General features: G+C 37.6%; 1 protein-coding gene across 1 annotated transcript in view; it reads left to right on the forward strand.

The window, feature by feature from the left end:
* PELI1 (pellino E3 ubiquitin protein ligase 1) overlaps positions 1–27425 on the forward strand; it is a 130409-nt gene that overhangs the window by 50281 nt on the left and 52703 nt on the right. The window lies entirely within an intron of this gene.

Here is a 27425-nt window from a genome sequence, read left to right on the forward strand (position 1 = left end):
ATCACTTTATCCCAGTGCCTGCCAAAAAGTAGGGACCCCAAAAATAATGATTGAGTGAAGGAACACATGAAGGAAGGAACAACAAGTGAATTGTTATCTAATCAACAATGGTACAAAGGAGATGGGGTATCCACGGCTGAAGTCTTTTCTCTCCCAACCAAAGAGTTCATTCCAGTCCTCTATCAATCCTCTTGATAAGGCAGGAACCTCTTTCCTCAAGTTTACAGGGTGCTTAAAAGGCAGATTCAAATTCAGCTCACACCCACTGAGAACCTGCTATGTGTCAGGATCTTTCATGTACAATAATATTCCGTAAAACATCTAATAACTCTGTAGCTATTTTTATCCCCATTGTTCAGATGAGGATTCTTAGGCTCAAAGAAGTGAAATGCTTTGCCCGGGGTCACACGGCTAATAAGGGGGAGGGTTGGAAGCTGAATCTGCTCTCAATGAAAGATCAGCACACACTCCACTCCCTCACTGCAGCTTCCCCACAGTGTACCAACATGATGTCTACCATTTACCATATTTCTGTAGAATTTATGGCACACCTTTTTTACAACTTAACATTCCTGAAATAGGGATGCATTTTACAAATGATAGCTTCTTCAGCTACTTGAGATGTGGTCATGGTTTCTCAAAAAATATTAAATCCACCATCCCTATCCTGTGTCATTGCCTCTGACCAAGAGCTGGTGTTGGAGCCTCTATTCTGTTTGTAGTGTCAAAAGGAAGCTAAAAGAACCTAACTGCAATAATTTAAAGAACAGTAGGAAGGCATCTCTGATCAAAAGACTTTTCTGCATTGTTTTTATTTTCTCACTTAACTACCAGACATTCTTAATTTATAGTAGTTTAATTGGCTTATTTCCTTTTAATTCCAACTGAGATCACCTCAGAGGCAATGAGGATTTTGATTGGGAATGGACTGAGGGCAGTTAGGGAGTTGAAGCCATTTGAGGGGGTAGTAGAGTATTTGGGGAAAGATAAGAAGGTGCCTCAGGGGAAAGTTAAACAGTAGGGGCTGGCTTAAGGAGTGGAGTTTAAAATGGAATAAACATTTTAAGAAGGTAAAATACAGTCCAAGCAAAGACGACCATACATTAAAAAGAATATTTGTAAGAGACTGTGGCAGGAGGGTGATGTTAAGAGCAGAGGGAAGCTCTTATTTCACATTTATGAATAAGTTAACCAAATGCTCATGGTGAAGTGAAATGGTCCTTAACTTATATTCTGACACTAAAACCATTTTAAAATCACTGATTATTACACTACCCTAAAACAACTATCACCTTTTGTGTCTATTATCAACCAAAAAAAATTCTCAAAATTAAATATCTAGTTCTTGATCAATGAGTATCTAGGAGGCCAGAAATCTTGTGCATTTGACCCAGGGTCATTGGATCCACTTTTCCTGTCTCATCTAGGAAGTCTCATCAGCTTAACAAAAATTCTGTCCTGACCCAGAAGTCACAGGTCAATTTCCAGGTCAAGGCCAAGGCACTTGTGCAACCAGTTCTATGCCCAGTGGGCACAGCAGTGGAGTAATAGTCTCTCTCTCACTGACCTGAAAGGTCTGTATCCCAGTTTACTGGGCAAGCCAACATGATGCCTACTATATCTGCAGCACCATCTAACAGCACTCTAACCTACAGTTCCTGATGAGGGGATGGTAGGGAGTGTGAAGGTCAGGGGAGATCCCAAGCCTTTCCTTAAACATGGGTGGCCATGTTTTGTATCTCATGACCTAATCCCATGGTTTTTGCTAATTGGACCAGGGAAGGGCATCTGACTCAAGGAAAGCCAATTTGTAGACTACGCAGCAGCCTACAAAGTAATCTGGTACCAGAGCTCTTTCTGATGGTTGTCCAAATTGGACCGAGTTCTATCTCTTTGAAAGACGAATGATACAGAGATGCAGAGACACAATGATGCAAAGAAAGACAACTGGCAATTGGAAGTGGGAGAAGGAGACAGACACAGAAAGGAGCAGATTCAAAGAGAGAAGCTAAGTTACTTTCGTGGAGGAACAGTAAAGATTGACAAAGACCCTGAATACCCTTCCAGTTCTGTTTTCTGAGACAGCTGGCCACGGTTCCTATTTTTCCTGAGATGTTTTGTTTATTCACATTTATCCTGAGTTTTCTTGAGCTCCAGTGCATTGGTCAGAACTGGCTAAGTTTTGTGGTGGTAACAAGGAACACGAACATCTCAGTAGTTTAACACAACAGATTATTTCACTCTTCACAGAATCTGTTCCAGATCTAGGAGACTGTCTAGGGCCTATGTCCTTCAACATTCCAGACTTCTAGCTGAAAACTCAACACTGGCTTTTAAATTCTTCTCCTACATGTGATCTATTACTTCTACTAACAGCCATTGGCCAGAGCTTATCACATTGTCCACTCAACTGCAAGGAAGCTGAGAAATGGGATTTTCTAAGTACTGAGAAGAAAACTGGAAATATGGGTGAATCAGGTACTTAATATATGGAATACCTTGCTACCATATGTTTAACCTTTTCTTGGTGCCTTATTTTAATCATTTTAGCCCTTCATACGCTTCACTGAATCCCATCAGGTAGTGTTACATTCATGTCATTTATTCACTTTGATTCACTCTCAGACACACCCAGCCACACCTCATGCCACTAGCAAATTTGATGCCTCATGATAAATAGCAAAACTTATAGCAAGCAGGGACTTGCACTGTTGAGTAGATGCTTTCAGCAGCCCTTTTTTTTTCCTTCTAAAATAAGAATAGTAGCAGAGGATGATGGATTTTTGCCATGTGGTAAGGGGGAGGGAGAAGGTAATGAGAGCTAATGAGATCATCTCAGTAGGACCAAGCTACTGTAATTTATTTCTTTGCAAATTATTATAAAAAGAGTAAGTTAAATCTAAAAAGAAAAAAAGAGTTAAAATTTACTGAGTATCTACTATGTGCCATTGCTTCACACAGACATTATCTCATTTATTTATCACCAAGCAATATCTATGGGCTAGATATTACTATTTTCCAGCTGATAAAACCGAGACATGAAGAGGTTATATGACTTTCCCAAAGTCACACAGCTATGATGACTGAGTATTCATTCCAGGTTAATAAATCCAGATCTCCAAATTCATGCTTTAACAATTTCATGAAGCAGAAGCAGCAGCAAGCCTAAAATACATTCTGGGAGAGACATTCCAGATTTTCTGGGGCTATTCCTAGAAGAAATAAGATTCAGGAAGGATTGAACTGATTTTAGGAAAGCCCCCAAGGCTTTTGAAGATGGTGATCTCATGCATTCATTTATGCATTCACTTATTCAAAAAGATTTAATGAGTGAGGATAAAAAGGAAGTGAAGATGAAAAGACAAGATTGAAAATCCCTGTTCTCAAGCTGCTCACTATATTTAGGCATAGCCCCACGAGTAAACAGACAATGATGATATCGTGGCATAAGAGCTATGATAGGAATAAGCAAGTGGTGTTGAGAGTCCTAACCTAATGTTACCATTCAGTTCCCTGTGAAACAGACTCTCAGATGGAGATTTATGTGCGGAAGGCTTGTTCTCATGATCAACACCTGTAGGAAGAAGTGAAAGAAGGTGAACTGGGCAGAAGAATAAGTTGGGCTGTGATGCAGTTGCAACGAAGTCCTCTGCCTTTCCAAGAGAGAACTATGGTGCTAGGATGGCCTGCTGCATTATCCCAGTTGGGGCCATGGGACCAGCCTTTATACTTCTGTATACCTCTGTGACTAGTCATTGAGTATGGGCTGCCCTTAGGAAGGAAGGCATGACCTTAAGTAAGTGGCTCTTCAACCCAGGGTAATCTCCAAAGTGAAATTTAGCAGAGGTCTAAACTGCTACCAACACTCTGAGCAGTTAGAAGGATGAGTGTTTTAGTCCTGAGGAGGTAGAGGAATCCAAGCATCACGCCATCGCATCCACTTCAGCCACCTCCTGGGAGGGTTTCCTGGAGAAGGTGACCCTGGAGCTGAGTCCTAAAGGACAAGCAGGAGTTATCCAGGGGAAGGGCACGTACAAAGACATGACAGCCTGAGGAGAGTGCATTCAGGGTGGTTTGTCACGCCTGTAGGAAGGAGTAACGCCTAAGGGAAAGCAGTAAGTGCTGAGGTTTAGATGCAGAGCATGACGCTCTATGCTAAGGAGTTTGGACTTCTTCCTGAAGGCAATGGGAAGACATTCAAAATGTTTATTCAGAGAGTGATATAATCAGATTTGCTTTGTAGAAAGATCATTCTGGCAACAGGTGGAGAATATATTAGATGAGGATGAAACTGAGGAAGGGAAGCAGACTCGTTAGGACGCTGTGGCAGTGATCCAGAGAGAAGAATAATACTTGAATTGACAAGTAGCAGTAGCAGCGAGAATGGATATTCCACTGATTTTCAGTGGGCAAAACTGAGAAAACTTTGACATCAATTAAATGTTATGGGTAGGGAAAATTAAAAAGTCAAGAATGACTCAGAGGGGACTTCCCTGGTGGCGCAGTGGTTAAGAATCCGCCTGCCAATGCAGGGGACACAGGTTCGAGCCCTGGTCTGGGAAGATCCCACATGCCGCGGAGCAACTAAGCCCCTGCGCCACAACTATTGAGCCTGTGCTCTAGAGCCCACGAGCCACAACTACTGAGCCCATGTGCCACAACTACTGAGCCCGCACGCCTAGAGCCCATGCTCCACAACAAGAGCAGCCACCCCAATGAGAAGCCCGCGCACCTCAACGAAGAGTAGACCCCGCTCGCCGCAACTAGAGAAAGCCCGCACGCAGCAACAAAGACCCAACACAGCCTAATTAATTAATTAATTAAAAAAAAAGAAAAGAATGACTCAGAGGATGGTTCCATCCATTTGTTTATATAAATCTGGAGGGAAATATGCTAAGTTCAGTTTTGAACATGTTGTCCATAGTACGTTCATGTGGAGGTCTCCAGCTACAGGTGTTTGCCCTCCTTGGGAGCTCAGGAGAGAAATCTAGGTTGGAGATAGAGTCGGAATCCACAGGTGGATGGTAGTAGAAGCCATGGGCATGGGCAAGATCACCCAAGGAGAATGTTCTAGAATGTACATAGACACAAAAGAAAAACAGTATTTAAAGTGGAGGGGAACCCACAAAGAAATGCTAGAAATGTATCAGGAGAGAGGGATGTCTTGAAGGTGAAAAGAGAGGAGAGTATTAAGAAGTGTCAAGTGCAGTTGATGCCACTGAAAAATAAAGATGATTTTCCAGAGGAGTAGATAGGGGATCACTGGTGACCTCGGCAAGGAACATTTCAGTGACCTGGAGAAGACAGGGTCAGAAAATAGAGAATAAAGGAAACAGGGCTGAACCTTGAAGACATTATGCCAAGTGAATATCAGCCACCAAAGGACAAATACTGTATAATTCCCCTTAAATGAGGTACCCAGAGCTGTCAACCTCAGAGACAACAAGTGCAATGGTGGTTGCCAGGGGCTCTTGGGGTGCGGGGGAGGGGGAATAGAAAGTTATTGTTTAGTGGATATAGAGTTTTAGTTTGAGAAGATGGAAAAGTTCTGGAAACAGATAGCAGTAGTGGTGGCATAATAATGTGAATGTACTTAATGCCACGGAGCTGTACGCTTGGAAATGGTTAAAATGGCAAGTTTTATGTTATGCATATTTTACTAAAAGGGAAAAAGAGAGATAATAAAGGAGTGAATGAGAGATGAGAAAATGGAGGGACTGAATATAGCCCTCTCTCAGGAAGCGTGAATGGGAAGAGAAAGAGAGAGAGATGGTGAGAGCTAAAAGGAGAGTGTAGGGTCACGGGAGGGCGGGGGGCGGGTGCATTTTTAGGAGAGAGCCAGTAGAGAGGCTCTCTGGAGATATCAAAGGAACAGCAAAGAGAAGCAGTGCTGTGAGCTGAGCGAGACAGAATGATGGTGAAATAGGGGCCTTGCGAGCTGCTGCTGACTCTCATTCTGGTGAACACTAAGGAAGGTTGAACGACATAACTAGAGAATGAATTTTGACCCTACAGGATGGCAAAAGGTCTTGCTCTGCCCAGAAAATTTAGTGAACCACTGATGCTCTCTTTAAGTTTAAAAAATCAACATCTAGTCTATTGTGACTGTCTATTTTTTGTAATTTATTTTTTATTGAAGTATAGTTGAATTACAGTGCTGTATTAATTACTGCTGTACAGCAAAGTTACTCAGTTATATATATGTATATGTGTATATATATATATATATATATATATATATATATATATATATATACACATTCTTTTTTATATTCTTTTCCATTATGGTTTATCACAGGATAGTGAATATAGTTCCCTGTGCTATACAGTAGGACCTTGTTGTGTATCCATTCTATGTACACCAGTTTGCATCTGCTAATCCCAAACTCTCAACCGAACCCTCTCCCACTCCCCTCCCCCTTGGCAACCACCAGTCTATTTTCTATGTCCCTGATTCTGTTTCTGTTTCATAGATAGGTCCATTTGTGTCATATTTTAGATTCTGCATATAAGTGATATCATATGATATTTGTCTTTCTCTTTCTGACTTACTTCACGTAGAATGATAATCTCTAGTTTCATCCATGTTGCTGCTCATTGTGACTGTCTTAAGCAGCTAATAGAGGCCACATGTCACTTCCAGATTAAATTGGTCAATCACATAAAGTAGTGCGTCATATATGATGAATAGACACAATGATAATATTGTGATATGTTAAGTTTGTATTTTTCAATTACATGTTGGATAATGTTTTATTCAAGAAAGGGCAAAACATTTATAAATTTTGAAGCTCACTAAAATTTCAGGGAAGAGTATTGTCTAAATTTCAAGAGTGTAGTCTAAAAGTTGCACTCTTAAACATTTCCCTGTTTAATTAAATTTGAATTTACTATATGTTATTTTTATAGTATATTATTTAAAATACCTACAAGAAAAATATATTGAAGTCATGGGTTCCCTTGAGTCATAGGGGGAAAAATAGTTAAGTAAAAGAGCAAATTATTTTCTCCAGAGTGAAAAAGAGAGGGCTTCTGTTTAGAAGCACCACATTTAATTCACATATTTTGAGTCGGTGTAAGTGGTCTCTGCAAATTATTATCACACACATCAGAAATAATGCTCAGACATTGCACTGTATTTGTTTCTGTCTAAACATAAGAAGTTTATGAATTACAAAGATAGGAATCTTTAATATATCTATTCATGAATATACACATACGCTCACAAGTGCTTGTGGAAGATTTGGCTGTTGGCCATGATTATGTGAATTCACATCATTTCTTAGTTATATAAAGACACAGCACCAGGAAATCAAATATAAACAGAAATGCTCTCTCATTTCCAGTCCCCTGACTTGAATTGAGTCTTAAGCTTTCTGTGGCAGTTTTTAGATCCAATCTATATGAATATGTAGATGGTTTAAGAGCTTCCTTCTTTTGTACATGTGTATGATCTTGTCATTAAAAAATACCTTCAGGGTCATACTGTGAGTCAGTAATAATGACACTAATATATAAATTTCTGTGTCTATTACATATATATGTATAATTTTTAGGGGACATCTATATGCATTATCTCAAAAAAGAATTAAATTTAAATCTTTATTTGAGATGTAAGAAGTATGTCATAACTGTCACACAAGCTATATAATACAAGTATGACACAAAGACAAGTATGTCTTATGAGCCACCAATATCACACCACCTGTGTGTGCATGGGCATTAGGAAATTGAGGACATGCCACATTAAAAATGAAAGATGACATTGACCCCTGAGGTCTAGAACATGTGAACCAATTAAAAGTTGTAAGGAGAAAAAGGAAAGGAAATTAAAAGATTAGTCTTTTCTGAGAAGATGTCAAGCAGGTGGAGAGAAGGTTCCCTTTCAACATTTTCCTTAATAAGCAAGAAGTAGGTATGTCCTGTCTTTATACTTGTGCTAAAATGCTTCCTTTCCTTTAAACGGGAAAAAAACAGGACATAATGTTCTTTTAATGAGTCTACTAGCTGAGCCTCTTCTAGGTGTGCAGAGTACCATTCTAGGCCAATTACTCAATTGTTGCTTTGATAAGGTCTATCATTACTGATTCAATATTTAAATGATTCCTTAGAAAATATAATTATAGTAAATGTTTTTAAAAGGAGAAATACATTCTCTTACATGGTTGAAATGCTGTCCTAATAATAGATGATGGACTCTTTTTAACTTACAGATTAATCAGTGTATATGCACTATATGAAGACCAAGGCTGGAAGAAAGAACTATCAGAGTATCTTTGGCATAAGAAATTTCATAAGTAAATCTCTCTGTGTTGTTATAAACTTGGATCATATTTCATAAAATTTCTGAAGTCCATCAGAAGAAAGACCTACTCAAAATCAGTTACTTTTTATTAATTAAATGTTCTAAGTTTCTAAATGAGTGTGGGACCTACCTTTACAAACTCTCTGATGTTCCTAAATATCATTAGGAATCAAAGTAAAAGTAAGATTTTCCTAAAAATATCAATATTAAACTATTACCCTCTCTGGTGTCCAAACATTTTGAAACAAAAATCAATGCGAATGGCTTAACATGGTTTCAAAACGTAATATTAACATTGGAACTGTCTTGGAAATTTTAGAAAAAGTAATTGTAGCTACACATCTTCCACTGTGTGAAAGCTCAGGAAGAAAATGTTTTGCTTTCTCTTGTACTTTAAACTACATCCATTTCTTTGATTTCTTTTGAAAACCCCCCACAATTAGCAAAAGGGCTTGAAGAGAACTTAACTTTTATTTATGATTATGTTTTTGTCATTGACATAAAGCGCCACTTTTGAGTGCACAAATATATAGGTCTAAATTAAGTAATTATCTCCCACACATAGTTTTCTTGCAACACAGTAAAATGTTAAAGCTATTCAGTAACAAATAGTATTTTTGTCTGTTTGAATTGTCTATGATCATTAACCAACTGAAAAATTCTTAGGAGCTATTTTTAAATTATTAAACTTTTTCATTAAAAATACACCAAACACCTAAGCAGGACATGGGACTTTAAAAGAGCATTCAGGTCGATACAACTAATGTGCAATAGATGAAAACATGATTTTCTTGAATTTCTAGGACTACTTTCCATAATTTTTTTTTTCAAATGCTCCCTTGAGTAGGCTGGAGAATAACGTCTTCTAACTAATGATATGAGTTATCTGAAAGCTGTTAGTTAAGCCAGGGGTCCCCAATCCTGGGGCCGCGGACCGGTACCACTCCACGGCCTGTTACAAACCGGGCAGCACAGCAGGAGGAGAGTGATGGGCGAGCAAGCGAAGCTTCATCTGCAGCTCCCCATCGCTCCCCATCGCTCGCATTACCACCTGAAACCCCCCTCATCCATGGAAAAATTGTCTTCCATGAAACCGGTCCCTGGGACCAAAAAGGCTGGGACCGCTGAGTTAAGCAATAGTTGGCTAATTTTTTTAAAAGACAGAGACAAATATATTACTCCCAAATTACGTTGACTGTAGTTTTTAGCTTTTTGGCCTTTTTATAGCTCAGGGGGTACATTGTGGATCATGATTATCATTATGAGACAATCATCAATACAGCACTGTACATGGGAAAGTGTAGGAAACATAGATAAACATTGAATTTAAGACATGCCATGTATATTGTTCTTTAACGTAAACCCTTTGTTTACTTGGCACTGAATACCTGAATTTTAAGTTCAGAAGTCTTTGAAAAATACCTAATGTCCTTTTTTGCTCACGAAAGTACGGTATGGGGGGAAATTCAATTATTTTACCTTCCTAATAGCTTGAATTCCTGATAAATTATAATCTCTCATAACTTGTAGAAACACTTTTTAGATGCTGCCTGATTCAGTATTAACACATAATCCAACCTGGTATTAAAGTGTTGGGACTATTTTTGTTGGGCCCTGTGACACAAAATTGTGTTAGCCTTTATTTAATATGTCTATTTGTACTATTTCCCAATATAGAAAATTTTATCTGGTTTTATTAGAAAAGAAATATTCCAAAAATTTTCCAGTTACTCAAAGCTCATTTCTTTAAATCCACAAATTAGTTTTATTTTCACCATGTCTATTTTTAGACTTTTAAAAATATGCTATACATTTTCTTAGAGAGTAATCAACATAATGTAACTGGTTGTTGATTATTCAGGTCCCGATTTTACACATTCATTATTGTACCATTTTTACATTTAACCATTTTATGCATTACCCAAGGCCCTCACAGGCTGATGTAGTGTGTTCAGGGCTGTTTCCTTTCATACAGAGTGGTCTAGGCTGAAACGCTGTCTATGAGCCTGTGTTTGAGTAGTGACGTGTAGGAGAAAGAAATTAAGCTTCCAACCACAGATCCACTGTTGACTAGTTATGCAGTTTGGGGAAATTTATTTAACTCTTTACAGCTTCAGTTTCTTCATCTGCAAAGTGCTTATGCTAACTTGCAGAATGGTTGCAAAGAGAGAGTTAAATAATAACTGTAAAGGGTCTGGTACTTGCCAGCCCTCAACCTCCTTCCTTGTTCTGCTGTGTGTCAGTTCTTACTCCTGCCAGCTCTCTTCTCTTACATTTCCTTGTCCCTTGTAGACTGTGACAGCAGGAACTTCCTCAGACCTGTTCATCACTGTATCTCTGCCACGAATACCTGACAGTGTGGTCTCTGGTAAAATACCTGTGTTTGAATCCTGACCCTATCCACTTCTACTGTGTGCTCTAGGGCGAATTTATCAACCTCTCTCCACCTCAGTTTCCTTGTCTGTGAAATGAGGGGACTCATAGTACATACCTCATAGGATCGAATCAGCTATTTCTGTAACTATCCCTCCCACGTAGTAAACACACCATAAATATAAGGGTCTGTAACGACTGGAGAAAAAAAACAATTTATTGTTTCTAATCTTCTGTGGCCCCAGAAATGAAATAATCAAGTTTATTTAAGTGAGCTTAAGTATTAGACCAATTTCCACTAATAGAGTTTGTGAGCTTTAGTATAGCTTTTTTCTTTTTTTAAATAAATTTATTTATTTTTGGCTGCATTGGGTCTTCATTGCTGAGCGCAGGCTTTCTCTATTGCGGCGAGCGGGGGCTACTCTTCATTGCGGTGGGTGGGCTTCTCATTGAGGTGGCTTCTCTTGTTGCGGAGCACAGGCTCTAGGCACGCGGGCTTCAGTAGTTGTGGCGCACGGGCTTAGTTTCTCCATGGCATGTGGGATCTTCCCAGACCAGGGCTTGAACCCATGTCCCCTGCATTGGCAGGTGGATTCTTAACCACTGTGCCACCAGGGAAGCCCTAGGATAGCTTTTTAAACCTTTTCTTTTCTTTTCTTTTCCTTTCTTTCTTTTTCTAGCAGCTCAGAAGTTTTATTCTTACCTCTGGGTTAGTGGGTCCTGTTTTGATTGCTGGATAAATGATCTCAAGATAATTGGAATTTTTACCATATAGGACTGTGAGATAACTGATCTGTTTTTCTTACTATGTTATTTTAATCCATTTTCTCTGTTTTATTTATAGAGATAGATTTGAAGTTTCTTATAAGCTAACCAGTTTGCCTGTGTTGTCACATATAAATGTTTGCCTTTTATTCACATAAAGGCCAACCTTTGACACGGCCAACCGTGTCAATAGCCAAGGCCACAATTCAGCATGTCATCAGTAAAAATTCACAGCAGTTGTATTTCTAAATTTTAACACCAAACTCGTCTCATAATTGAATAGAACTGTCAGATATTTACATTATGTATTCCATTTCTTTGTGTTTAAGTATCACCTATGTGTCTTCAGTTCTTAGCTCCATCTAATCCTCTAGTTGAATAATCCGTTGGAATTTGGAAATGGAGACTAAAAAATGAGAGTAGATGGCTATTGTTGAGGAGTGAATAGTAACATTGTTTAGGAGAGCAAAATAATCGCTTAAGTGGTATACACTCATGGTTCAATTAAATCTAGAAATTGAATAAACAAAAGTTTCAAGTGAACCTCAAGTTACGAAAGGGATTATTTATTATTTTGTATCAATCTCACTATACCTATAAAACAAGGTTTTTACTGTGTTCCTTCTTATGTTTATCAATCAAGACATAATTCGACTCTTGATCGTAATATCAGTGTCAATATCAGTAGAATTCTAATGGCAATTTCTTCCCTCTGTGAAGAGTTACACATAAGCTCTAAACAGGCACAAGTTATCATCAATGTGATAATTCTCTTCTGTTCCCTGGACATGTTTGGTTACCCATGAGATCGAGGGACCACTTGAACCACACACTTGTTAGGTTTGGTTGCCCAGGATCTAGGTGCAGCAGGCTAGAGACTGGAAATTCAAAAACTTTCCCACGGAGCAGATGAGAGCTTGAGGGACAGGGTATTCCTGGCAGGATCAGAACATCCCAGAAGGCATTTGGCATTTGCTCAGTGATTGCAACATAGCAGATATTTTTCCAAGGGGGAAGGTGAGAGGCAACAGTGACTGCCAGTGAAGACCATTCCCAAATCTCAGATCTGACTCCAAATTAGTGACAGGGTCACTAATCAGGCCCTTTGTGACTCTCACAGCTTTACATGAGGATCTGTCTTCAGAGTGATTTGACCTATTCTGATTTTCTTATTACATATCACCTAGTTGTCAGCAACCCCTAGCCCAGTCTAACCCTCCAGTGTATTATCTGTTGGAATTTGGAATTGATGAGGGTAATAGCTATGGTTGAGGAGTGGATAGCAACAAATTGCTTTGGATAGCAAAATAATCTCATAAGTGTTATCATAGGGTTCTAACTGAACAATGAAATTTAGAAATGGAGTAAACAAAAGTTCAAACTGAACCTGCAATTACAAAAGGGCTTATTTTCTTATTTTATATCAGTCCTACTACTTTATGTGTACAGACAAGGTTTTTACTGAATTTTTTTTACTGAATTTATTCTTCTCAATCAGTAAAACTACTTCTGAGTGACAGAGCTTTCTTGAATTCTAGTCTTCTGGGAGGTAAGAATTACTTTTCACAATTTTCCTAAATATTGTGAAATCTGGCCAGTCAGAAACTAAAATGTAGGTGTCTATCATAGTAATGATAATCTTATTAGCCAAGTTGCTTTCTTTAAAAGTATATACTACTGGTAGACTTTTTCAGCACCATTTTCCCCTCTATATCAAGGGAGCATTTTTTTCATTTCCCAGATATAGTCTCTGAAATTCTTAAATCCAGGGAGAAACCAGTGAGTGCAAGCAAGATGTCCAATAAACAAAGGGAGACCCAGGCTAACAAACCATGACTTAGGACAGGCTATCGTGAGAGTGTGTAAGAGAGGGAATTATAGGAGAGTTTTACGGGAATCCTGGTTGAGGTTGGGAAGGAAACTGGAGCCTCTGACGTAGGGATACAAGTGTTGTGGTCAAGGGTAGCAAGATAGCACTAGAAGTGTCTCTGGGACTTGACTCGAAGAAATGCCTTAGTCTGGATATCTGACCTGGAGAGAAATTTTAAGGATGAGACCAAAGCAAAAGTCTAGTGGTGTATTTTCTTGGGAGCGTTGTCACCTCCCCCCAAAATGGTACTAGTGCGTAGAGGTGGGAAAGGGTAATTGTTATGGTAATGTTTGGAGAATATGCTGTATCCCCTGTAGTATCCCTGGTAATGTTCTTCACTCCAGCATTGGCTTAGTATGTGAAGTAGAAAACAAAACATATGACTACAATTTATAGAGGTCTTGGAAGGAATAAAATCTATCTCAACATGTAAATCACAGGCATACAGTTTTATTTATTGTACTAATCTAATGCCACTAAGTTAATCAATCAGATTTATAACAAATTGTTGTCTAAGGTTCATGCCCACGTTGAGACAATTTCCTTTACCCATATGTATTCTGCAATCACTTGGTCTATTCTTACTAAAGTTTCCCATACATATACCCTCAAGTCCAAGTCAGAACTGTTTTCCTTTTCATCGGCGAGGCAAAGTCTTTTCTGTTTGTGCCCCACCTCTGCTTCTAGGAGTAGATCTAGTAGTGATTCTTCTAGTCACCAGACATCCTCATTAGGTAGTATGTCTCTCATTTCCGCTTCATTGAAATATCTTAGAACTGGATTTTTTGCCTTAATTAAGTACTCAATTCTCAGTCTTCTCTTTCTTTCAAGTCATATATTTAGCTAGTTTTTTAGACACTTTTATATTTATCTTTCTAGACCTCATGCCATTTCTACCTCTACATATGATATTTTTTTGTCACCTAGATAGGATTCTTTTTTAGTAAAAATGTCATCATATCTAAAACCCAATTTACTTACATCTTCTCCTATCACAGTGAGTCATGATAACCCTTAAATCTACACATATTTGGGGGTGGGACACCAAATCAAGCACAAGACTCATGGGAATATAGTCCCTTCAAGTTTGCTGAAAATAGGAAATTTATTCTTCTTTTTATCTGCCCCAATTCTGGGGATCCGGAAGAGATGAGAACCCTGTTTTATATATACAGTTGATCCTTATTATTCGTGGAGTACATATTTGTGAATTTGCTTACTCACTAAAATTTACTTGTAACCCCCAATTCAATACTCATAGTGATTTGCAGATCATTCATGAACGTATGAAGAACAGCCGAAATTTGAGTCACCTGGTGCTCACATTACTACCTGAGACTGAGAAACGCAATGCTCTGCCTTCTTGTTTCAACTCTCACACTGTCAACAAGTGTCCTTTTTGTGGTCCATTTAGTGACAAATTTTTCATATGTTTGTGCTTTTCGTTGGTGATTTCAATGTCTAAAACAGCGCACAAATGTAGTGCTGAGGTGCTGTCTAGTGTTCCTAAGTGCAAGAAGACTGTGATGTTGCCTTTGGAGAAAATATGTGTTAGTACAAGCTTCATTTGGCCTGAGTTGTAGTGCTGTTGACTGTGAGTTCAATGTTAATGAATCAACAATACATATTAAATAATGTGTCTTTAAACAGAAGTACACATAAAACATGGTTATGTACTGATCAGTTGACTAAAATGTTGGGACCGGACACTCGCAGGAACTTAACCTTGTATTTCCTCTAAAAGCAATCATTCAGTATTTGCTAGTTCAGTGTTCACAGTGACTTTATCAAACATAACTATTACCAGTAATGAGATTCAGTCGTGCATGTGTGTGTGTGTGTGTGTGTGTGTTTTTCCATGTAGTAAAATTACTGCAACTGGCTAATACCTCACTAAACAGCATATTATAGTGGATAAGCCCCTGAAAAGTCCTGTAAGTTAAATCTAGCGACGTTATATATACATTTATCTTTTGATCCAACAATTATATTTCTAGAAATCTATCCCAGAGTTACAGTGGCAAATAAAAGAACATCAATCACTACGAATCTTCTAATGGAAGTGCACAGCACCCCTTTGATAGTCTTGACAAAATTGAACCTGAATCTGATTATGCCTCTAGATCTAACTACTAATTTGCAGAAAATGCAAAGGACAGAGGAATATGTGAAATATATGTGGATGCAATCAGCAGAATCCAGATGAGAGATTCTACTGGACAAATTACCTGGATTCTTCAACAACTAACAACCTCCATACACACATGCATGCACGCATGCACACACACACACACACAACTTGGAGCTTAAAAGAGACTTAATAATCACTGGTAGTTTTATATAAGAATGTTCTTAGCAGCTTTATTCTCATTAGCCAAAACCTTGCATTAACCAAATGTCATCAACAGGAGAAAAGATAAACATATGTAATAGTGATAGCAATTATAAGAAACAGATTGATCCAACAACAAGGATGAATTTCACAGGCATTATACAGAGAAGAAGCTGAACATAAAATAGTATAAAGTTCTAGAACAGGCACTAAAAACAATCAAAATTGTGGTTGCCAGTGAGGAGGTAAGAGGCGCAGGGGAACCATCTAGGGAGAGGGAAATGTCCTGTGTGATGACAGAGGTTTGGGTTACATTCATATATCCATTTGTCAAAATTGTACAACTAGGATTTGTATATTTAAATACATGCATATTTTACCTCAAAAGACTGTAAAAAAATAATTGAATGGAAATTGGAGAGTAGGTGGATGTATAGATGATACAAGAATGACAGACTGTTGATCATTGTTGAAGCTGGGTGTTGAGTACGTATATTACACTGCTTACTTTGTATATGTTTGGAAATTTCCGTAACACAAAGGTTTTTTGTTTGTTTGTTTTTTTAATAGAGAGAAACTTAAGAGATATAACAACCAATTCTTTTTTGGATCTCAGTTCATAAAAACTGTCTGGATATTTGAGGATATTAAGGAAATATTCAAGAGAGGGTATTTTTGTGTGTGATAATTGCATTATAGTTATGTTCTTAAAATAAAGATACCCACTTTTTAAGAGACACATATGGAAATACAGATGAAATTATATGGCATCTGGGATTTGTTTTGAAATAAACCAGTGGGTGTGGTAGAGGTAGAGATAAAACAAGATTGACCAGGAGTTGAAAATTGTTGAAGCTGGATGATGGGTACATGGGGTTCGTTAGACTATTCTCTGTCATTCTGTATATTTGAAATTTTCTGTAATAAAAAGATTTCCAAGTACTACATTTTAAAAAAAGTACTCCCATAAATTGAAAACCTCCAGGCTGGCTAAGTCTAGTCAAATGGATGGAACTGTATCTCTACTAATGTGCAATGCTGATTCTATCTGAGAAGAGACAGGGTAGATTGGGGACAGGAGCCTGGGCTGGTAACACTAGAAGGGGGCGTATGGTGACTCAGGTTGGGAGGCTGGGAGCTTTGCATGGTAACACAGTGGGGTGGGGTTGTGAAGAAACTGAGCTCTGAGAGGTAACTGTGGAGGCAGGACAAGCAGGAGGAGACACAGATGATTAAAGCAGAATGTGAAACTGCATGGGGGAATTATGTGAGAAAATATTAAAGCAGTACCAGTTCAAGAGAGGTAGTTGTGAAGAATCAATCCTCAGAGAGGCAGAACTCAAATAGGAAATTTCTATTGGCAAAGTTCAGGATTCCTGTACTTAAGTCTACAAAGAGATTAAAACAAACAAACAAACAAACAGAAACCAAAAAAACTGAAGAGTTTAAGGAGTAACTTGCTACTTTACTTATTAAAGTAACTCAGAGGACTAGAGGAAACAAACAAGGAAGATTGGGTTATGGGGCACCTACCTAGCTGGGAGGATGAAATAGGGAGAATTAAAGTGAGTATTGTGAGCTTATAGTCCTATAACTTACCAAATTTAAATATGATTCTTCACCCAAAACCCTCTCCCCATCCTACCCTGGCTTCCCAGTATTCCCTAACCATGTAACAAGAGTTTCTATACTACCACCTGAGACTGTAATGCTTAACAGTCAACGTGTTTCTTTTTTACTTGAATACTAATGAAGTAGTATTTTAGAAAGTTGGATGTGTTCTTAAAAGTAATGGTATATGGCTAAGTATTTGAAATCGTTTTCAAAAAGAATGAAAAATAGGTTCCTCTATCATGGCAGACTGAGCTAATTGGAGCCACCTTTTCTGATACAAATATATAGACATGCTGGGTAAATATAACAACAGAAACAAAAATGAAGCTTGAGAGAAAGAAAGAGAAATCCCTGCTGCCAGAAAAAAAAATGTTGTGTCAGGGGAGGGGACTCAAAGTCAGAGACCTGAATCTAGGCCTGAGGGGCTGGGGGCCAGGGTTTCAATGCCCACATGGGGACAGGAGATGTGCCCTCCCACCTGCAGTGCAAAGGTTAGAACTGGGACTCCTGCTAATGCCAGGACTTCTAAATAGCTGCACAATCAGTGAAAAGGAGCTAGAAAAGTTTTGTCTACCAGACTAGACAAGTTGCAAGCAGTTTGTTTTCTATTCTGAGCTCTGAGTAGAGAAAAAAAATTCTCCTTGGAGAAATCTAAACCCAAAGCTCCATAACTGGTGACTACAGGGTCTGGATTTATACTACCTTTGTGATAAGAGACTCTCAAGTTGAGAAACTTTCATAAAAACTAGTCCAGGTAGTAAAAATATTATATACATATATATGTATACAATATACACATATATACATATATATATGATAAAGGACTTATAACTAGAATATATAAAGAACTTCTATTAATAATAAAAAGAAATTGTAATAGGAAAATGGGCAAGATTTTAACAAATTCTTCAAAGAAAGGATTCCCAAATGGCCAATATTCTTATAAAAAGTTGCTCAACTTCATTAACTATCAGGGAAATGGAAATAAAAAACACAGTGGGATTCTACATACTCACTAGAATAGCTAAAATGAAAGTGACAGAAAATAGAGGTTGGTGAGAATGTAGACACATAAATATAAATAAGCATTTATTGTAAAAAAAAAAATAAAATAACAATGACAACTGACTTTTAGGGAGTTAAGAACAAGGTAGTACTAAAAACAATAATATGGAAGGTGGGGCAGACAGGGTATGATCAGAATCTTTCTGAATTCCTTGTATTGTTTGGGAGCTGCTTTAAAATGTTGATTAAATAAGTATACCCATTAAAAATCTAAGGGTAACCATTGGAATGATGGATATGGAATGTATAACCACCTAACCAGTCAATGCAATTGGCATTTTGAGTAAGACATTTCTCCTTTGTGCAGTAATCCTGGCCCTGCCTATGAAATGCCAATAGCAGTGCTCAGTCATTGTGAAAAACAAAAAATGACCACACACATTTCTAAATGCCCCCTAAGAGGTCGGTGACACCACTAACTGGGAACCATGTTATGAGAAGGATAAAATGGGGGGAAATAAGGAAAACGTGAGCAGATCAATGGAAGTTAGGAAAGGGGTGGTGGAGGAAAAACAGGGAAGAATCAATTAAGGACATTGTCACACCCATTGGTTTTGTTTTGTTTTTGTTGTTTTTTTTCTTTAACATCTTTATTGGAGTATAATTGCTTTACAATGGTGTGTTAGTTTCTGCTTTATAACAGAGTGAATCAGTTATACATATACATATGTTCCCATATCTCTTCCCTCCTGCGTCTCCCTCCCTCCCACCCTCCCTATCCCACCCCCCCATCCCACCCCTCTAGGTGGTCACAAACCACCTAGCTGATCTCCCTGTGCTATGCGGCTGCTTCCCACTAGCTATCTATTTTACGTTTGGTAGTGTATACATGTCCATGCCACTCTCTCACTTTGTCACAGCTTACCCTTCCCCCTCCCCATATCCTCAAGTCCATTCTCTAGTAGGTCTGTGTCTTTATTCCTGTCTTACCCCTAGGTTCTTCATGACCTTTTTTTTTTTTTCTTAGATTCCATACATATGTGTTAGCATTCGGTATTTGTTTTTCTCTTTCTGACTTACTTCACTCTGTATGACAGACTCTAGGTCCATCCACCTCACCACAAATAACTCAATTTCGTTTCTTTTTATGGCTGAGTAATATTCCATTGTATATATGTGCCACATCTTCTTTATCCATTCATCTGTTGATGGACACTTAGGTTGCTTCCATGTACTGGCTATCGTAAATAGAGCTGCAATGAACATTTTGGTACATGACTCTTTTTGAATTATGGTTTTCTCAGGGTATATGCCCAGTAGTGGGATTGCTGGGTCGTATGGTAATTCTATTTTTAGTTTTTTAAGGAACCTCCATACTGTTCTCCATAGTGGCTGTATCAATTTACATTCCCACCAACAGTTCAAGAGTGTTCCCTTTTCTCCACACCCTCTCCAGCATTCATTGGTTTTGTTTTGTAAACTCTTAGATTTAGAAAATATCTTAATTTGTTTTAAAGAACACTCATTTACCATCTGTATTTTTGCAAGATATTTTGTTTTGCAAAAAGATTCCCATTTCCTCTATCACTGTCAGAGGTACTGTCCTTTTCTATGAAACCTTATCTGAAAAAGATATCTACAACCTTATAGACATATTTTCCACAGTAATGTATCTATTAAAGTCAATAAATTAATAATGGAATATCTCAAAAATTTAGAATCATATATTAATGATAATGCTTAACTGGTCTGAATATATAAAGCATTGGTTTTTCAACTATAAGTAATTTGTTGGTTAGACCCAGATCTAATCTTTTATTATTTTTTTCTTTTATCAGGTTTTTAATCTTGAATAAGAAAATTAAAATTTTTGATAAAATATTTTTAAATTTCTTATATCCTTTCACTGTAAATATTGAAATACTCCAAAAGATACTGCTTTGGAAAAAGACACTAGGGACTTAGCTGCCAAATGCAATGGATTTTTTCAAACCTCATCTTATCCAACCTCCCCCATTCTAAAACACTTTCCTCCTTTGGAGTCCATGATAATGCATAATGGGTTCTTCCTACTTCTCTGCTATTCCTTCTGTTTCCTTCATGAATGTCTCTTTCTTCCTCTTGCCAGCCCTTAATGTTGGTATTCCTCAAGATTTTTTCCCTGGTTCTCAAGGATCAAGCTCTGAGCTCAGACAACCTGGATTTGAATTCTAGATTCACAATTTTGTATAGTTGAGTAACCTCAGGCCTATAAGCCCTGGTTTCTTCAACTGTTAAAGTTTTGTATTAGTTAGGGTTCTTCAGAGAAACAGAACCGATAGTATATATATATATATATATATATATATATATATACACACACACACACACACACACACACACATACACACACAAAGAGATTTGGCTTACACAATTAATGGAAGTTGACAAGTCCTAAGATGTGCAGTCAGCAAGCTGGAGACCCAGGAGAGCTTATGGTGTAGTTCCAGTCTGAAAGCTGACAGGTTCAAGACCCAGGAAGAGCCAATGTTTCAGTTTGAGTTCAAAGGCAGGGAAAATTCAATGTCCATGCTCAAGGCAGTCAGGCAGGAGGAAAAGCCTCCTTATTTGCAGAAGGGTCAGCCTTTTTGTTCTATACAAATTGGCCTTCAACTGATTGGATGGGGCCCACACATTAGGGAGGGCAATCTTCTTTACTCAGTCTACCAATTAAAATGTTAATCTCATGCAAAAACACCCTCACAGACACACCCAGAATAATGTTTAACCAAATATCTGGACATTCCGTTAGCCCAGTGAAGTTGACACATAAAATTAACCATTGCAAGTACTTATCTCATAGGGTGGTAGCAAAGATTAAATGAAATATTATACAGCAGTTGCTTGGCACAAATAAGATCTTAATAATGCAATAAATGTTAAATACTGTCATCATCATTACTCTACACACTCTTCCTGGGTGATCTTATCCACATTCTTGGATTCAGTGATGGGATGAGTCCTAAATATTTATCTGATGTTTACTGGTTATCATAGAATTCACTTCAAGCTTAACTGTCCAAAATGAAATTCATCATATCCTTCTCTACAAAGTTGCTTCTCCTCTAGTGTTCACTATACTAATGAATAACTCCAATATGTAATGCCCAGTTACACAATCAGAAACCTCCACATTATCCTTCCCTCCTTTTCCTCTTACCTCCCACATCCAATCAGCAATCAAGTCCTGTTCAGTCTACCTCTTAAATGTCTTTGGTATCTGTTCTCTTCTTTGCATGCTCCACAGCTATTTAGTTTGTCCATCATTTCTCACCTGAATTATTGCATAGTCTCTTAACCGATCACCATGCTCAAAGATAAATATGATTTATGTCACTCCTCTGTTTAAAATCTTTCAACAGTTCCTCATTGCCAAACTTCTTGGCATGGCATGGCATGGCATACAATGACTTTCATTATCTGATCCTAGAAAATTCCCCCAACCTCAACATTCAGGGTGCCCATGTCACACCCTATGATCTGGCCATATTGAACGGCTTGTAGTTCTCTAAATAGGCCCTGCTATTTCATTTTTCCATGTCTTTTCTTAAAGTGCTAGTTATACTGAAATGTCCTTGCTTACCTGATGAACACCTTCTCATTTTTCAGGACTCAGCTCAACCACCAACTCCTCTTAGAAGTGTTTTCTGACTGCATTCTCATGAAAAATTGATTATTACCCTGTCTGCATTCTCACTATTCCCTAAACATCGTTCTAGAAAAGTGCCTATAAAATTTTATTGCACTTATCTATTCACTTGATTATAAGCTTTTTCAGGGTTGGGAACATGGCTAATTAATCTTTGTGTCCATAGCCTGGCACCATAGTAGATGCTCAATAAGTATTTGGTGAAAGAATGAATGCATGAAATTTGAGGTACAAAAATACAAGTAATTATTCCATGAGTAAATAAATCGATAGGGATGGAAACACAATCTAAATTTTCTCTTCATGAGTTTTCCACTTCTCTCATTATTCAGTATTTGTTAAAGTTCCAAAATAACTGCTGGCACTCATGTTGGTTGGACTAATACTGAGAATATATAGGCTGCATTCTTTGGTGTTCAAGCATACTCCTTTAAAACATTAAAATCTTAACTAGCTTGTCTTTGACATTTTCCAAATATATCTAAAATGTCAGAGCCAGCATTTGGGGCCTACAAATCTTTTGAGTGAAAGCCCAGGCCTTCAAATTGTGTGCCATTCACAGGTTTAAAATAGGAACATGTTCCATGTTGGCTATGAGCTATTTGGAGACTTTGAGGACATTAGGAGAGAATAATTTTATTTGGGGGAGGAATGTTGGAAGGTAGGAGTTTTGAGAGAGAACCTATTTATTATCTGAATATTGAAATGAACACACACACATGCACACACACATGCACGAGCACACACACACATACTTTATTACTCTCAAATCCAAGAATCTCAGCAAGAGTCCGATATGCAGTCCAAAATGCAGTCTAGGATCTTTCTGATCCCAAAGGGAAGTCTGCCTGAATTTTTAGCAACAAAAAATAACTTTTGGCATACATGAATTAACAGTATATAATCATTTGTACGTATAAAATAAGAGAAGTTTGTACTAAACATAAAAAGATATGTTCACTTGCAGGAAATGAAAATTTTCCAATAAAAGGAGAAAAACAAGTTTGCAACAGTTTTTTCAAGTCATAAGAAAAGTTTGGTGTGTCCAATTTCCTCTGCATCATGTACTAGTAAATTAGATTTATCGCATGATGTTTTAGAGAAAGGTACCAATATTGTGATTTTTCCTTATGTTCATATCCTAAATACCATTTTTATTTGCTTGGGGGAGAGTAGAAACATAGTTTCAGTTGATTTTTACATAGTCATACGGTAGAGGAAATGCTGAAATTTACTGAGCAACTTCCCAAGATGAAAAACTTTTTAGAATTTAAGGGATAGAAATAATCCAACTTGTTAGTCCCTTAGGATTCACTTTCTGACTGAAATGGCTAGATATCTGAATATACCAAATTTGAAATTGCAGATAGACAACAAAAGATTAGCTACTTTGGTCAAGGAAATGAAGGTATTAAACTAGATATGTGGACTGAGTAGATGGTAATCAGAGGTGCACTCACTTTCCATGACTGAGCTGTCCTCTGTTCAAAGGACTGAAGATTTTGAAGCACTATACAGAACTGTGTGGTGGATACAATTTCAAAAAGAGATTCACAGATTTTGGTATATAAGTGAATGCCACCTTGATTTTCTACACCTAACTTTGGAGCACAAACCCCACCATATGTCTAAGGTACATCTATCTTATTATTGTGGATCTGTTTTAAAGTAACATATATTGACTGGGCATTTACTATATTCCAAGGACTACGCTAAGCAATTTACATGTATCTTCTCCTTCAAGAAAAACTGATTGAATTAATAGTAATTGATGTTCATACAAAAGATGAACTATCCTTGGAATTATAGTGACAATTATGAACTCCAGAACATGTGTTGAAGTTATTGGCCATGTGGCCAAATTCTGGGCAATGTGCGGGTCTGCCTGATTCTGGGAAATACACTTGATGAAACTACTTTTAGGCTTGTGACTATTCTGATTAGGTTCAGCTGTACATAGCACAGACTACAAAATAAATATGCCTTTAAACAAGACAGAAGTTTATTTCTCTTTCACTTAAAAGAAGTCAGGAGGTGAAAAGTCCAGAGCTGTAAGTCAGTTCCATGGTCATTAGGGACACAGATTTCGTCTATATTTCTGTTTTTATTAGCTATACCTGTTATTATCTATACCTGTTTATTATTAGCTATACCTGATTGTTTTATTTTTGAGGGCTGTTTTAAGGTTTAGAATAAGCATTTTTAATTTATCACAATTTACCTTCAAATAATAGTATAATGTAAATTCTAACGATATAATTCCATTTCCTGCTTCCATCCTTTGAGTTCAAATAGTTATTGTGGTCAAGCATTTTACTTCTACTTATATGTTATAATTTTTGCTTTAAATAGTCAATTATCTTTTTAAATTTTTTTAAATGAGGGGAAAGTCTTTTATATTAACTCATGTAGTTATCATTTCTGGCACTTTTCATTCTTTAGCATAAATCCAAGTTTCCATGTGGTTTTGGTTTTTTATGCCAAAGAAATTGCTTTAACATTTCTTGTAATGCAGTTCTGCTGGCAACATTCTCTCAGCTTTTGTTTTCTTTAGCCTTCATTTTTGAAAGATATCTTCTCTAAATATAGGATTCTATGTGACAGACTTTTTTTTCTTTCAGCACTTTAAAAATGCCCTTTCATTGTCTTCTGACTTGCATAGTTTCTAATTAGAAGTTTACTGAATTTTTGTCTTTGTTTCCTTATACATAACCTACCTTTTTTTCCACCAGCTGCTTTTAATCTTTTCTTATCACTAGTTTTCAACAATTTAATGATGTCTTTTGCAGTGGTTTTTGTGAGCATGTGGGAATGTGTGTGTTTATCCTGCTGAGGGCTTACTGAGCTTCTTGAGTCTCTGGATTTATAATTTTCATCAAATTTGAAAATACTTTCAGCCATATTACTAATAATTTTTCTATCACCCCTCTCACCCTCCTCTCATCTGGAACTCCAGTTACACATATATTAGAATATTTGGTATTATCCCACAGATCACCAAGGCTCTCTGATTTTTTCTTTTTCTTTTTTTTTGGTTTTTGTTCTTCATGTGCTTTATTTTGGCTAGATTCTACTATGTCTTCAAGTTTACTCATCTTTTCTTATGAGTGCCTAATCTGCTTCTGAGTGTTAATCTGATCCAGTGAAAATTTTATTTAAGAAGTTGCAATTTTAATCTCTAGAAATTCCATTTTTGTCTTTAATTTCTCTCTTTCAGCATATAGAACATATTTATAATAATTGTTTTAATATTTTGACTGCTAATTCTACCATCTCTGTCATTTTTGGCTTTGTTTATTGACTTTTTTTCCTGAAAATGTAATAGATTACATTTTCCTACTTTGTAATATGTCCTAGTTCTCTTGCTAGTTCCAACGCATCTTCATGCTCTTCCTGCCTACTCTTTAAGTGCTGATGTTCCCAGCACTTAAGACGTAGGCAGGAAGAGCATGAAGATACCTTGATGCTATTATTGGCTCCTCCTTTTCTGCTGTGCATTCTCTCCCTGGCTGATCTCATCTGCTCCCAAAATTTCAGTTACCATCTATATGATGGTATACTCCGATTATATCTTCTGCTGTCCAGATTTCTCTTCAGAGCACTAGATTCATATATATAACTGCCCACTCCACTTCTCCACCTAGATTCAGAGCCATCTCAAACTCAGCATATCCAAAATGAACTCGTCAAATTCTCAAAATGAACTCGTCAAATTCTCAAAATGAACTCCTCAAAATCTGCTCAATGTCTTGTATTCCCTAACTCAGTGAATGGCATCACTAGCTCATAATCATATAAGCCAAACATCTGTGAGTCATCATCTTTCTCCTTCCTTGTAGTAGGTATTGTGGTTCTCTCCTTCTCAGCCTCCATTCTTCTTTTTCTAGGTAATCACCTCAGTTTTCATTGGGATATCCACACCTTCTCATCACAGCTTTGGACCTAGAGGCAGGGCATATGTCTTTATCCTAATATAACTAGCCTCATGCCATCCCCTGGCCACAATGAATCAATTCTTGAGGCTTCTGGGAAAGTTTTCTTTCCTTTCTAAAAGAGTTTTCATAAATACTCGCTCTTCTTCTCTTCTTGGACCTAGATGATGAAACTCACAGCCATAAGAATTGTTGGCAACTGTAAAGCCAATACTAAGGAAAGAAAAGCAGTGAAACAAGAAAGAAAGGTGTCCTTAATGACATCACTGAGCTGTTGAATCATTCAGCCCTGTAGCCCATCTTTTCACTGGACTTTCTATCTAGACAGGTCAATATTGGTTTATTGGTTAAGCCAGTTAGAGTTGAGATTTTTGCTGCTTGCAACCCAAAGCATCATAATTGATAACTTTCCTTCACCCTTCACCCCCAGACACAGGCAATTTACTCACTAGGTTCTAGTAATTCTATTCCTTGAATAGTGTCTGATTTCCCTCAGTTCTGTCTCCTGCCACTGCCAGTGCCAGTTCAGGCTCTCATCTTTTTTAAGTGCATAAAATGCATTTCTAAAATGTATACCTTACCAAAATTTCATCTGCTTCCAATCCTGGCATGGCTTTCCCTTGCTTCTAGAAAAGACTCTACATTCTTTGCATATTGTACAAGATTCTTCATGATCTGTCTCCTTTACCTTCTCGTGTCTCCTTTTGCCACTCCCTTCAATCCCATCCTACCACAGGCAATGCTGAACTCTTTGCTGAACCAAACTACCCTTTGATCTCACGCCTCTAGCACTTTACTCTCGCTGCCCTAACCGTAACCCTAACCTATGCTCCCAATGCTCTCACTCACTTCTCCCTTCTCCTTCCTCCACCAAAGCACACAAACACACTAATTCCTAGTCATCCTCAAGTTTAAATGTTCTTTGAAGCATTTCCTGACCCTGCCTGAGTCTGGGGTAACTGTGTGTCAAGGCACCTAGTGTACTTTCCTACTAAAGTATTTATCACACTGAGTTTGTTTATTTACCTGGCTCCTCCTCTGCACAGTAAGCACTTTGAAAACAATAAATCCTTCTTTTACATTCCTGTATTTCTATTTCTGGGAACTAATAAAGTGCCTGAGACATAGTATACTCAATAAATGTTTTTTGAATGAATAATTATGTGGTCTGCAAACATAAGGATACTTGATCTCGAAACTCTCTATCCGAAAACCTTAACTTTTCCTGTGTTTCTGATTTCTAAGCATTAATCTTTTTCTTCCAGAACATGGGGCTCTAGGTAGGCAGAGAAGGAAAACAAGAGAGCTTGGGACAGGTTGCCTATAGTCCTCTGGAGATCCAGTAACATGTCCTGCCTTTCACCACTCTCCTCCACCACCTATTCACACCTGGGTGCCCTGTGTGGGTGTCGACTTAGCTGAGGAGCCCAACAGCATACTCAGACCTTGGTTCAGATTTCTCTTATTGCCAAATGAAAGTTGGCCAATGTATACACCGTAAACAATGTTCAAATTTCCACTTATCTTTTGAACTTATACTT

The sequence above is a fragment of the Balaenoptera physalus genome (genome assembly GCF_965194825.1).
Source record: "Balaenoptera physalus genome assembly, chromosome: 15".
NCBI lineage: Eukaryota > Metazoa > Chordata > Mammalia > Artiodactyla > Balaenopteridae > Balaenoptera > Balaenoptera physalus.